General features: G+C 45.7%; 1 protein-coding gene across 2 annotated transcripts in view; it reads left to right on the top strand.

Moving 5' to 3' along the window:
- The first annotated feature begins 585 nt into the window (after positions 1 to 585).
- BTBD3 (BTB domain containing 3) overlaps positions 586 to 13000 on the top strand; it is a 63162-nt gene continuing 50747 nt past the window's right edge. The window contains exon 1 of one of the 2 annotated variants that reach the window (XM_073553828.1): positions 586 to 689. The gene's annotated coding sequence lies outside the window, so the exon portion shown is untranslated. Of the gene's footprint in view, positions 690 to 6011; positions 6326 to 13000 lie in introns of those variants that run through there. The other variant, XM_073553827.1, reaches the window with a different exon arrangement.

Here is a 13000-nt window from a genome sequence, read left to right as displayed (position 1 = left end):
GGATGGCATCCTGAGTGCAGTTCCAAATGTCACGTGCCTCCACCGCCCAGTCTGCCACCCTAGAGTCGGTGGATGACACGGGCATGGGCACAGTAATGCGCGGATGCTGCCCATAATTAAGGAGGAATGGGGTCTGACTGGTGGCGTTGGCCACAGCGTTGTTTAAAGTGAACTCCGCCCACGGCAGCAAGGATGCCCAGTCATCCTGCCTGACCGAAACGAAATGTCACAGATATGTGACCAGGGTCTGGTTGGCCCTCTCTAAAGTACCTGTTAGGCGTTGGATTTCTGTCGCTGCACAGCAAGAATCCTGAGCCTTACTTCCGGCGGTCTACCATTCCTCTCCAGCCGCAAAGGAGCTTGCTCAGCAAACTCGTCTGTCCCGGCACTCTGCCCAGACCAGCTCCGTGGGTTTGCTTGCTGCTCTCACCTCTGGCACAGCTATGGCAATCATGCTGCTCAGCAGCGAGATTCTCCAGGGACTAAGTCCTCATGTCGGGCCCACTGAGCATGCCCGTGGTGTGATCTCCCATTGGAGATCGAAGGTCACGTGCTCAGGTCCTGCTCGTGTTCGGATTGGCCCATCCGAGAAGCCAGGAAGGTGCCGGACGCTCGCGGCTATAAAAGGTTCGCAATGCCGCTCGGCCATGTGCTAGGATAGCCAGTATTTTCCGACTATATGGAGTGAGGTGAGTGATGGATGCACATATGAATGTCTCTGGTGACTGACTCATTATGAAACCCCTACCCTTGGTACGCATGTGTTGTGCAGCCTAGCCTGCTAGCGCCCAGGCTTAGGTGTAAGTAGGACAGAGTTGAGTCAGATATTAGTCACTATCAGTGACTCGGCACACCTCAGAGCAAGTGCTCTGCACTCCTTAGCCAGCGTCTATAGCAGCGTTTGTGGCAGCGACGCCGCACGCTCAGTGGCCTAGAAGGACTCTAACCCCGTGCCTTGGGGTGGAGTTCTGTGGCTATTTGTTGTGAGCTCTGTGGCCGGGCTCTGTGAGCTAAACAAGCTCCGGCATACACTTTCAAGCGGCTGTGCAGTTCTGTGAAGTAACAAAATCCGCTCCTGTTCACACTGGGTGACGTAACCCACGTGTGACTGTTTTCACGCCGCTCTTCCCTTCCGCCATTACCTAACAGCAGTGTACCACCTCTGCACGGTGGACCCTGGGCTGCGAACGCACTACTATTTTATAATCTGGTGCGTTCCTCCAGCCTTAACACTACCAACCTGTTTGTCTCAGGATGATAGGCCGAGGAGAGGTTTAGCTCAATGCTGAGCAGGATACAGAGCTCTCTCCAGAACCGTCACACAAACTGACAACCCCAATCGCTGGCAATCTTGTCCGGCATACCGTGCAGGTGGAAAACGTGCTTAATGAACAGCGCTACCAGGCCCCGTACAGAAGGTAACCGAGAGAGTGGTATCAGGTGCTCCGTCTTGGAGAAATGGTCGGTGACAACCCAAATGACGGTGCTTCCCCTGGACTTGGGCAGTCCCACCACAAAGTCCATACCGACCATCTCCCAGGGCCTTTTTGCTACCGGCAGGGGGTAAAGTAGTCCAGCAGGCCACTGCCAAGGAGAGTTATTCTGGGTGCAAGAGACGCACCACGATGACACCACGAAGCGCGAAAGAGCACCGGCGTGGACGTTCTTCTCCCTGGAGAGAAAATGTAGGGTAAAGTGAAACCAGGAGAAGAACAAGGACCATCTGTCCTGGCAAGAGTTCATCCACTGGGCCGTTTGCAAATACACCAAGTTCTTGTGGTCGGTGAACACCTGGTAAGGGTGGCGAGCCCCCTCCAGAAGGTGTCTCCACTCAGAAAAGGCCAACTTCATCGCTAGCAACTCCCTGTCCCCGATGGAATAATTCCTCTCTGCCGGGGTGAAGGTCTTAGAGAAAAATAAGCATGGCTGCTTCCGACCTTGCGTATCCTTCTGAAAAAGGACCGCTATAGCACTGACAGAAGAGGCATCCACCTCCAGTATGCTATGAAGGGCTTATCTACATCGGGGTGATGTAGAATGGGAGCACTAGCGAAATGGGACTTAATGGAGGAGAAAGCCTCGGAGACCTGCACCGACCACAACTTGGGATTTGCACCCTTCTTGGTGAGGGCTACCAAAGTCAAGAAGTGGGGGATGAATTGGCGATAGTAATTTATGAACCCCATAAAGTGCTGCACTGCTTTGAAAGAATGGAGTTCCTGCCAATCCATCACCGCCTGTAGCTTGGCAGGATCCATGGCCAAACCCTGGGCGGAGATGATATAGCCCAGGAAAGGTAAGGACTCCTGCTCAAACACACACTTCTCCAACTTGGCATAGAGGGAGTTTACCCGCAGGAGGTCGAAAACTTTGCAATTTTTGAACCCCTCTCCATAATCTTTGAAAATTCTTGGAGACCAGGAGAAGTCCCAGAAGACTGGAGAAGAGCAAATGTTGTTCCTATCTTCAAAAAGGGGAAGAAGGTGGACCCAGGCAACTATAGGCCGATGAGTCTGACTTCTATACCAGGAAAGATCTTTGAACAAATTATTAAACAGCATGTATGTCAGTACCTGGATAAGAATGAAGTGATTAAACAGAGTCAGCATGGGTTTCTAACTAATAAGTCATGTCAGACTAACTTAATTTCCTTCTATGACAGAATCACTGATTGGGTGGATCAAGGAAATGCTGTAGATATAGTATATCTTGACTTCAGCAAAGCATTTGACAAAGTATCTCATACAATCCATATTGAAAAAATGACTAAGTATGGAATGGACAAGGCAACTGTTAGGTGGATTCATAACTGGCTTAGTGATCGGACCCAAAGAGTGGTCGTAAATGGCTGCACATCCAGTTGGAAGAATGTCTCAAGTGGGGTACCACAGGGCTCTGTCCTGGGCCCTGTATTGTTCAACATCTTTATCAACGATTTAGATGAAGGAATTGTGGGTAAACTGATTAAATTTGCTGATGACACAAAGCTAGGAGGGATAGCTAATACTAGAGAAGAGAGAGAGGATTCAAAAATATATAAATAAACTGGAGAAGTGGGCAGCAACTAACAGAATGGTTTTTAACAGGGAAAAATGCAAAGTACTACATCTGGGCAATAAAAATGAAAAAAGCATATACAGAATGGGAGGAATAGGGCTAAGCAACAGCACATGTGAAAAAGACTTGGGTATACTAATAGATCACAGACTGAATATGAGTCAACAGTGTGATGTAGCAGCAAAAAAGGCAAATGCAATTCTAGGATGTATTAACAGAAGCATACAGTCTAGATCACGTGAAGTCATTATTGCCCTCTACTCCTCTTTGGTCAGACCTCATCTGGAATATTGTGTCCAGTTTTGGGCACCACATTTTAAAAAAGACATCAACAAACTGGAGCAAGTTCAGAAAAGAGCAACCAGAATGGTGACCGGTCTGCAAACCCTGTCTTATGAGGAAAGGTTGCAGGATTTGGGATTGTTTAGTTTGCAAAAGAGAAGACTGAGAGGAGACTTAATAGCTGTCTACAAATATCTAAAGGGCTGTCACATTGTAGAAGGATCAACTTTATTCTCATTTGCACAAGGAAAGACTAGAAGCAATGGGATGAAACTGAATGGGAGGAGACACAGATTAGATATTAGAAAAAACTTTTTGACAGTTAGAGTGATCAATGAGTGGAACAAGTTGCCACGAGAAGTGGTGAGTTCTCCTTCAATGGAAGTCTTCAAACATAGGCTGGACAGACATCTGACTGGGATGATTTAGCGAATCCTGCTTTGAGCAGGGGGTTGGACCAGATGGCCCAGGAGTTCCCTTCCAACTCTACGATTCTATGATCTCTCTGGTTGGAGTCAATATCTGGAGAGCAGATGAGGAGATCATCCAGATACACGACTACCGAGGTGGAAAGCATATCCCGGAAGATATCTGTAATGATCCATGCGGGATCATGTCAGATAAGAGCACTGGTGGTAACCTTTTTTTTACCTCTCTCTAAGCTTTGTGCTTAGAGATAGTTTTGCCCCCGGTGGCCAGTATGGTCATTGCACTGGTGTGCTTAGAAATAGTTTTGCCCCGGAGGCCAGTATGGTCATTGCACTGGTGTTTTTAGAGATAGTTTTGCCCCCGGTGGTGGTTAGTGTAATTGCATGGGAATCACTAACAGGTGTGTTTACTCAATAAAGGTGTGTCAGTTGTGCTCACTCACGTTGGTGATATTGTTGGGCTTTTCCAACCATGCTGGGTGAAGGAAGGAGCTGAGGAGAGTCCAGGACAGCTCAGTCAGAGTCCTGGCGTGCCAGCTATAGGGTCAGACAGGAGTTCGTGTAAAGCATGGTGAAGTGGCAGCTATGGTGTCAGTGAAGAATTCTTACAAAGCTTGGCTTTTAACGGTGGTAGTTAAGGGTGCTTAAAGGGAATCTGTCACCCCTTTTTTGAGATATCATATAATGATATCATTCAATTCTGTGTCACATAAGGATTCTCTTAGTACTTTTGCTTCCCCCTGACCCCGCACATTTCATGCATAAATACCTTTTTTATATCGGTTCAGATGTATGTAAACTGCCGCTGTCCGGTCCGCTGGGCGGGGCTTATTCAACTCCTCCCCTGTCTTGCTCTACACAAGAAGAAATGCATATAGCAAGACAGGGAGGGGGGGGGGGAGCAGGTGAATAATCCCCGCCCAGCGGACCGGACAGCGGCAGTTTACATACATCTGAACCGATATAAAAAAGGTATTTATGCATGAAAGGTGCGGGGTCAGGGGGAAGCAAAAGTACTAAGAGAATCCTTATGTGACACACAATTGAATGATATCATTATATGATATCTCAAAAAAGGGGGGACAGATTCCCTTTAAACCACAGCGCTGTTAACGGCGCTGTGGAGAAAGTGTATAGCGCCCCCAGAGTTGGATTTTCTCCGGGGTCTCGGCTGCCAGGGGTAGCCGAGACCCCAGAGAACATCATTCCGGTCAGTTTTTACTGACCCCGTTTTTGCAATAGCCGTTATTAACCGTATAATGGCGGCTGCAAAAAAAAAGTAGGATGTGCCATTTAATTTCTCTCTCCTCTGATGTGATCGCACATCAGAGAGAGAAATAGGGTCCCCGATCCCCCTCCGGTAACTCCTGGTGGTCTTCGGCCCACGCGCATCCCCTCCATGGGCGCCATCTACTTCGGGGAAGAAAATGGCAGGCGCATGCGCAGTGCGCTCACCGAGATCTGCCGGCCGGTACCCGGCAACAATAGGAAGATTTTTCCTATTGGTTCATTTTGGTCACCGTTATAGATCCTATCACAGTGATCAAAATTAAAAAATTAGTAAATACCCCCACCTTTATCACCCCCATAGGTAGGAAAAAATAATGAAATAAAGAAAATATATTTATTTTCATTTTTCCATTAGGGTTATGGTTAGAATTAGGGTTGGGATTAGGGTAGGGGGTGTGTTGGGGTTAGGGTTGGAGCTAGAATTGAGGGGTTTCCACTATTTAGACACATCAGGGTGTCTCCAAACACAACATGGCGCCACCATTATTTCCAGCCAATTTTCCATTGAAAAAGTCAAATGGTGCTGCCTCCTTTGAGTACTGTCAGGGGTGCAGTTTTTAGAATGGTGTCAGTTTTGGGTATTTTCTGTCATGTAAACCCCTCATAGTGACTTCAAATGTGAGGTCGTCCCTAAAAAATGGTTTTGAAAATTTTGTTGTAAAAATGAGAAATCGCTGGTCAACTTTTAACCCTTAAAACTTCCTAACAAAAACCCCCCTGCAAAATGGCTCCGTCACGAAGGGGTTAAATGGCCACGACCTGGGAAACACCGTCAAAAACAAAGGTAGTGTACTGAAAGGGTTAAGTGGCCAAAAGGACTGGCTGAGGAAGGGTTAAAAACTCTTTAACACGTGATTTCCACTCAGTAAAAAAAAAAACAAGGTCCTGATGGAGGCGGGTGAGGAGCGGATCTCACTGCTGAGGGTCGCGCTGGTCCCTCCTCGGTCGACGGTCACCGATCTGCTTGCTGAACTTTCACTCTAGTCTCCTCCGTCTCCTACAAGTTTCCCTCTGAGCCGCAGAACAGCGCCGCCGCCCGCTCTCCTCCTCTTTTCACGCTCACCACCTTACCAGCCAATCACGATTCTTCTCTCACCCGTCCCCTTCTTGGGTGCGGCTGATATCTGCGATGTGATTGGCTGCTGCGCGCTCACCATTCACCTATCAGTATGTACAGGGGGCGGGACTTACTGAGGTGAATTGTTTTGCCGGGGTACCGAGTCTCCGTTTCCGGTGCTGCGGAACTGTCTGGCGCTGAGCGGGGAGAGGTAAGAGCCTGAGGCGCTATGGCGACACTCGGGGCCGGGAGCTCTCGCGGGTTCGCATTGAAAGGTTTTTTGGGCCGCGGCATATTTATGGCCGGATCATTACCGTCTGTGTTTTGCCCAGAGCCGTTATTGAAGGGTAGAAGCGACCACCCGTCATTATGGTGCTATCTACTCACTGCCCTGAGGACACAGCCTGCAGGGGCTGCTGCTACTTGTAGTACTCCAACCTCTGAGGATGCATTCCTCACTGTACAGCTGAGCTGTGGTGCGTCGGATTCTCCTAGTGGAGATTGCAGTGACGTAAACGCACGTCAGGTGTGTGTATGTATAGTATAATATATTTAAAACATTATATAATTTTTTCTAATACGCGGCATAATAAACTGCAAATCAGCTGCAGAAATCCAGGGTCCGGTCTCTGCATCAAACTGTGCGGAAATGCTACAGGTTTCATCTGTGCTCTGTAAAGGGTTAAATCCGCATCTTATAGAAGCACGCCTATTATTATTATTTATTTTTTTTGCTATGTCATTGTGTATGGCCGCGTTCACACACTGCATTGTTTCCTGTGAACAAAAGTTTTACTCTCCCAGCAAAGTGAACAGATTCCTGAAATCTCTTGCACAGATCTTCTACTTGCAGCAGGTGAATTCAGCACTTTTGTAGCAATACGTAACCAGGAGTTTTATGATTTTTCTTTTTTTTTTTGGCACAATGTCGGAGCAATGTGTTGGGCTTACATTTATGGCAGCTGCTTGGACAACTTTAGCTTGTCATTATCATATGCATCATCTGTACTGTCGATTCTCTCGCCTGCCCTAGGTAGGCTTCATGAGATTCATTGCACTGATTGTTCTCTCAGCCATTTGTCCCCAGGATACGTGTGCGCTACTATGGTCTTTTGTCATCGTTGTTCATGATTTTATTCACCTCTCACTTAATTTTATTTAGAAATAATAAATAAAATTATCATGTTTTTTGTCATTAACCCCTTCCTGACATCCAACGTACTATCCCGTCCACGGTTCCCGGGCCCGTATGACCATGGACGGGATAGTACGTCTACCGCGATCAGCGGCACCCACGTGGTGAGCGCCGCTGATCGCGGCCGGGTGTCAGCTGATTATCACAGCTGACACCCGGCACTATGTGTCAGGGGAGGTCACGGACCGCCCCCGACACGTTAACCCCTTGCACACCGCGATCAAACATGATCGCGGTGTACCGGGAGTTAAAGGGAAGCATCGGCAGGGAGGGGGCTCCCGCCGTGCTTCCCTGAGCCCCCCACGGCAGCGCAATGTGCAGCGCTGCTGCGGGGGGCTCCTATCATCCAGGCCCCCGAATCCAAGATGGCGACGGGGACATGAGGAAGCTGGCTTCCTCAGTGCCTGCAAAGCGCAGGCAAGAGGAAGTCTTCTTCAATGCCTGTGACAGATTGCTGATCTGTCACAGTGATCTGTCACAGGACAGTGATGTCCCACCTGGGACTATGTAATAAAGTAAAAAAAAAATGTAAAAATAAATTTAAAAAAATCGCCAAATAAATTAGAAAAAAAAAAATTCCCTCAATAAATCCATTTTTTGGAAATAATAAAAAAAAACAATAAAAGTACACATATTAGGTAACGCCGCTTCCGTAATGACCCGCCCTATAAAACTGTCCCATTAGTTAACCCTTTAGCGAACCCCTTAAAAAATAAAAATAAAAAACGAAGCAAAAAATAATGATTTATTATCATACCGCCAAACAAAAAGTGTAATAACGCGCGATCAAAAAGACGCATATAAATATCCATGGTACCGCTGAAAACGCCATCTTGTCCCGCAAAAAACGAGCCGCCACACAGCATCATCAGCGAAAAAATAAAAAAGTTATAGCTCACAGAATAAAGCGATGCAAAAATAATTATTTTTTATATAAAATAGTTTTCATTGCATAAAACCGACAAAAACATAAAAAAACGACCTAAATGAGGTATCGCTGTAACCGTACTGACCCGAAGAACAAAACCGCTTTATCAATTTTACCGCACGCGGAACGGTGTAAACGCACCCCCCCAAAAGAAATTCATGAAACGCTAGTTTTTGTTCATTCTGCGTCCCAAAAATAGGAATAAAAAGCGATCAAAAAATGTCACGTGCCCGAAAATGGTACCAATAAAAACGTCAACTCGTCCCGCAAAAAATAAGACCTCACATGACTCAGTGGGTCAAAATACGGAAAAATTATAGCTCTCAAAATGTGGTGATGCAAAAACTATTTTACAATAAAAAGCGTCTTTTAGCGTGTGACAGCCGCCAAACATAAAAACCGCCATAAATAGTAAGTCAAACCCCCCATTATCACCCCCTTAGTTAGGGAAAAATAATAAGGCTGTGTGCACACGCTGCGGATTTTGCTGCGGTCCCGCAGCGGTTTTGGCCGCTGCGGACCCGCAGCAGAATGTACAGTACAATGATTCCCTATGGGAATCAAAAACCGCAGTGCAGACGGTGCGGAATTTTCCGCGCGGATTATCTGCGGTTTTCAATCCGCAGAAAGAATTGACATGTCAATTCTTTCTGCGGATTCTCCTGCGGTTTGCCATCTCCTCCATTGAGGAGATGAAAAACCGCAGGGCAAAACCGCAGAGCAATCCGCAGGTAAAACCGCAGGTCTTTTGACCTGCGGTTTCACCTGCGGATTGTACAAAATCCGCGCGGATGAATCCGCACCTTTTCCGCAGCGTGTGCACACAGCCTAAAACTAAAAAAAAAGTATTTATCTCCATTTTCCCGTTAGGGTAAGGCTGTGTGCACACGCTGCGGATTAGGTGCGGATTCATCCGCGCGGATTTTGTAAAATCCGCAGGTGAAACCGCAGGTCAAAAGACCTGCGGTTTTACCTGCGGATTGCTCTGCGGTTTTGTCCTGCGGTTTTTCATCTCCTCAATAGAGGAGATGGCAAACCGCAGGAGAATCCGCAGAAAGAATTGACATGTCAATTCTTTCTGCGGATTGAAAACCGCAGATAATCCGCGCGGAAAATTCCGCACCATCTACACTGCATACACACCATAGGGAATCATGGTACTGTACACCGCAGCAGAAACTGCTGCGGGTCCGCAGCAGCCAAAACCGCTGCGGAACCGCAGCAAAATCCGCAGCGTGTGCACACAGGGTTAGGGCTAGGGTTAGGGCTAAGGATAGGGCTAGGGTTAGGGGTGTGTTGGGGTTAGGGTTGGAGTTATAATTGGGGGTTTCCACTGTTTGGGCACATCAGGGGCTCTCCAAATGCAACATGACGTCTGATCTCAATTCCAGCCAATTCTGAGTTGAAAAAGTCAAATGGTGCTCCTTCCCTTCCAAGCTCTGCCATGCGCCCAAACAGTGTTTTACCCCCACATGTAGGGTATCAGCCTACTCAGGACAAATTGCAAAACAATTTTTGGGGTCCAATTTCTCCTGTTACCCTTAGGAAAATAAAAAATTGGGGGGCAAAAATATCATTTTTGTGGAAAAAAATGATTTTTTTATTTTCACGTCCAAGTGTTATAAACTTCTGTGAAGCACTTGGGGGTTCAAAGTGCTCACCACACATCTAGATAAGTTCCATGGGGGGTCTAGTGTCCAAAATGGGGTCACTTGTGGGGAGTTTCAATAGTTTAGGTACATCAGGGGCTCTCCAAACGCACATGACACCCGCAGACCATTCCATCAAAGTCTGCATTCCAAAACGTCACTGCTTCCCTTCCGAGCCCCGACGTGTGTCCATACAGTAGTTTTCTCCCACATATGGGGTGTCAGCGTACTCAGGCCAAATTGGACAACAACTTTTGGGGGTCCAATTTCTCCTGTTACCCTTGGGAAAATGAAAAAATTGGGGACTAATTGATCATGTTTCTGGAAAAAATACAATTTTTTTATTTTCACGCCCGGGCGTTATAAATTTCTGTGAAGCACTGGGGGGTTCAAAGTGCTCACCACACATCTAGATAAGTTCCTTGGGGGGGTCTAGTTTACAAAATGGTGTCATTTGTGGGGGGTTTCCACTGTTTAGGTACATTAGGGGCTCTCCAAAGGCAACATGACACCCGCAGACCATTCCATCAAAGTCTGCATTCCAAAACGTCACTACTTCCCTTCCGAGCCCCGACGTGTGCCCATACAGTAGTTTTCTCCCACATATGGGGTATCAGCATACTCAGGACAAATTGGACAACAACTTTTGGGGTCCAATTTCTCCTGGTACCCTTGGGAAAATAAAAAAAATGGTGACTAAAAGATCATGTATGTGGAAAAAATACGAATTATTTATTTTCACGCCCGGGCATTATAAACTTCTGTGAAGCACTGGGGGGGTCAAAGTGCTCACCACACATCTAGATAAGTTCCTTAGGGGGTCTAGTTTCCAAAATGGTGTCATTTGGGGGGGGTTTCCACTGTTTTGGTACATCAGGAGTTTTCCAAATGCGACATGGTGTCCGATCTCAATTCCAGCCAAAAACGTCAAATGGCGCTGCTTCCCTTCCGAGCTCTGCCATGCGCCCAAATAGTGGTTTACCCCCACATGTGGGGTATCAGCGTACTCAGAACAAATTGCACAATAACTTTTACGGTCCTGTTACCCTTGGAAAAATAAGAATTGAGGGTGAAAAGATCATTTTTGTGGAAAAAATATGATTTTTTAATTGTATGGCTTTATGTTCTAAACTTCTGTAAAGCCCTTGTGGGTTCAAAGTTCTCACCACATATCTAGATAAGTTCCTTGGGGGGTCTAGTTTCCAAAATGGGGTCACTTGTAGGGGGTTTCCACTGTTTAGGTACATCAGGGACTCTCCAAACGTGACATGGCGTCCAATCTGAATTCTAGCCAATTTTGCATTGAAAAAGTCAAACGGCGCTCCTTCCATTCTGAGCTCTGCCATGCGCCGAAACAGTCGTTCCCCCCACATATCAGGTATCAGTGTACTCAGGACAAATTGCACAATAACTTTTGCAGTCCAATTTCTCCTGTTACCCTTGGTAAAATAAAAAAAATTGAACCTGAAGTATTTTTTTTGTGAAAAAAAGTTAGATGTTCATTTCTTTTTAAATATTCGAAAAAATTCCTGTGACGCACCTAATGGGTTAATAAACTTCTTGAATGTGGTTTTGAGCACCTTAAGGGGTGCTGTTTTTAGAATGGTGTCACTTTTGGGTATTTTCTATCATATAGACCCCTCAAAGTGGCTTCAAATGTGATGTGGTCCTAAAAATAAAATGGTGTTGTAAAAATGAGAAATCGCTGGTCAACTTTTAACCCTTATAACTTCCTAACAAAAAAAAATTTTGGTTCCAAAATTGTGCTGATGTAAAGTAAACATGTGGGAAATGTTACTTATCAAGTTTTTTGTGTGCCGTATCTCTGTGATTTAACCCCTTCACCCCCAAGGGTGGTTTGCACGTTCATGACCGGGCCAATTTTTACAATTCTGACCTCTGTACCTTTATGAGGTCATAACTCTCGAACGCTTTCATGGATACCGGTGATTCTGACATTGTTTTCTCGTGACATATTGTACTTCATGTTTGTGGTAACATTTCGTTCAAATAACTTGCGTTTATTTGTGAGAAAAACGGAAATTTGGCGAAAATTTTGAAAATTTCGCAATTTTCCAACTTTGAATTTTTATGCCCTTAAATCACAGAGATACGGCACACAAAAAACTTGATAACTAACATTTCCCACATGTTTACTTTACATCAGCACAATTTTGGAACCAAAATTTTTTTTTGTTAGGAAGTTATAAGGGTTAAAAGTTGACCAGCGATTTCTCATTTTTACAACACCATTTTATTTTTAGGACCACATCACATTTGAAGCCACTTTGAGGGGTCTATATGATAGAAAATACCCAAAAGTGACACCATTCTAAAAACTGCACCCCTTAAGGTGCTCAAAACCACATTCAAGAAGTTTATTAACCCTTTAGGTGCGTCACAGGAATTTTTTTGAATATTTAAAAAAAAATGAACATCTAACTTTTTTTCATAAAAAAAATACTTCAGGTTCAATTTTTTTTATTTTACCAAGGGTAACAGGAGAAATTGAACTGCAAAAGTTATTGTGCAATTTGTCCTGAGTACGCAGATACCTGATATGTGGGGGGGAACGACTGTTTCGGCGCATGGCAGAGCTCAGAATGGAAGGAGCGCCGTTTGACTTTTTCAATGCAAAATTGGCTGGAATTCAGATTGGACGCCATGTCACGTTTGGAGAGTCCCTGATGTACCTAAACAGTGGAAACCCCCTACAAGTGACCCCATTTTGGAAACTAGACCCCCCAAGGAACTTATATAGATATGTGGTGAGAACTTTGAACCCACAAGGGCTTTACAGAAGTTTATAACGTACAGCGGTACAATTAAAAAATCATATTTTTTCCACAAAAATGATCTTTTCACCCCAATTTTTATTTTCCCAAGGGTAGCAGGACCCTAAAAGTTATTGTGCAATTTGTCCTGAGTACGCTGATACCCCACATGTGGGGGTAAACCACTATTTGGGCGCATGGCAGAGCTCGGAAGGGAAGCAGCGCCATTTGACGTTTTTGGCTGGAATTGAGATCGGACACCATGTCGCGTTTGGAAAACCCCTGATGTACCAAAACAGTGGAAACCCCCCACAAATGACACCATTTTGGAAACTAGACC

Source organism: Dendrobates tinctorius, unplaced genomic scaffold (assembly GCF_039654945.1).
Source record: "Dendrobates tinctorius isolate UK_male_01 unplaced genomic scaffold, ASM3965494v1 ptg000203l, whole genome shotgun sequence".
In the NCBI taxonomy this organism is placed as follows: domain Eukaryota; kingdom Metazoa; phylum Chordata; class Amphibia; order Anura; family Dendrobatidae; genus Dendrobates; species Dendrobates tinctorius.
This window is presented reverse-complemented; position numbering and strand designations above follow the sequence as displayed.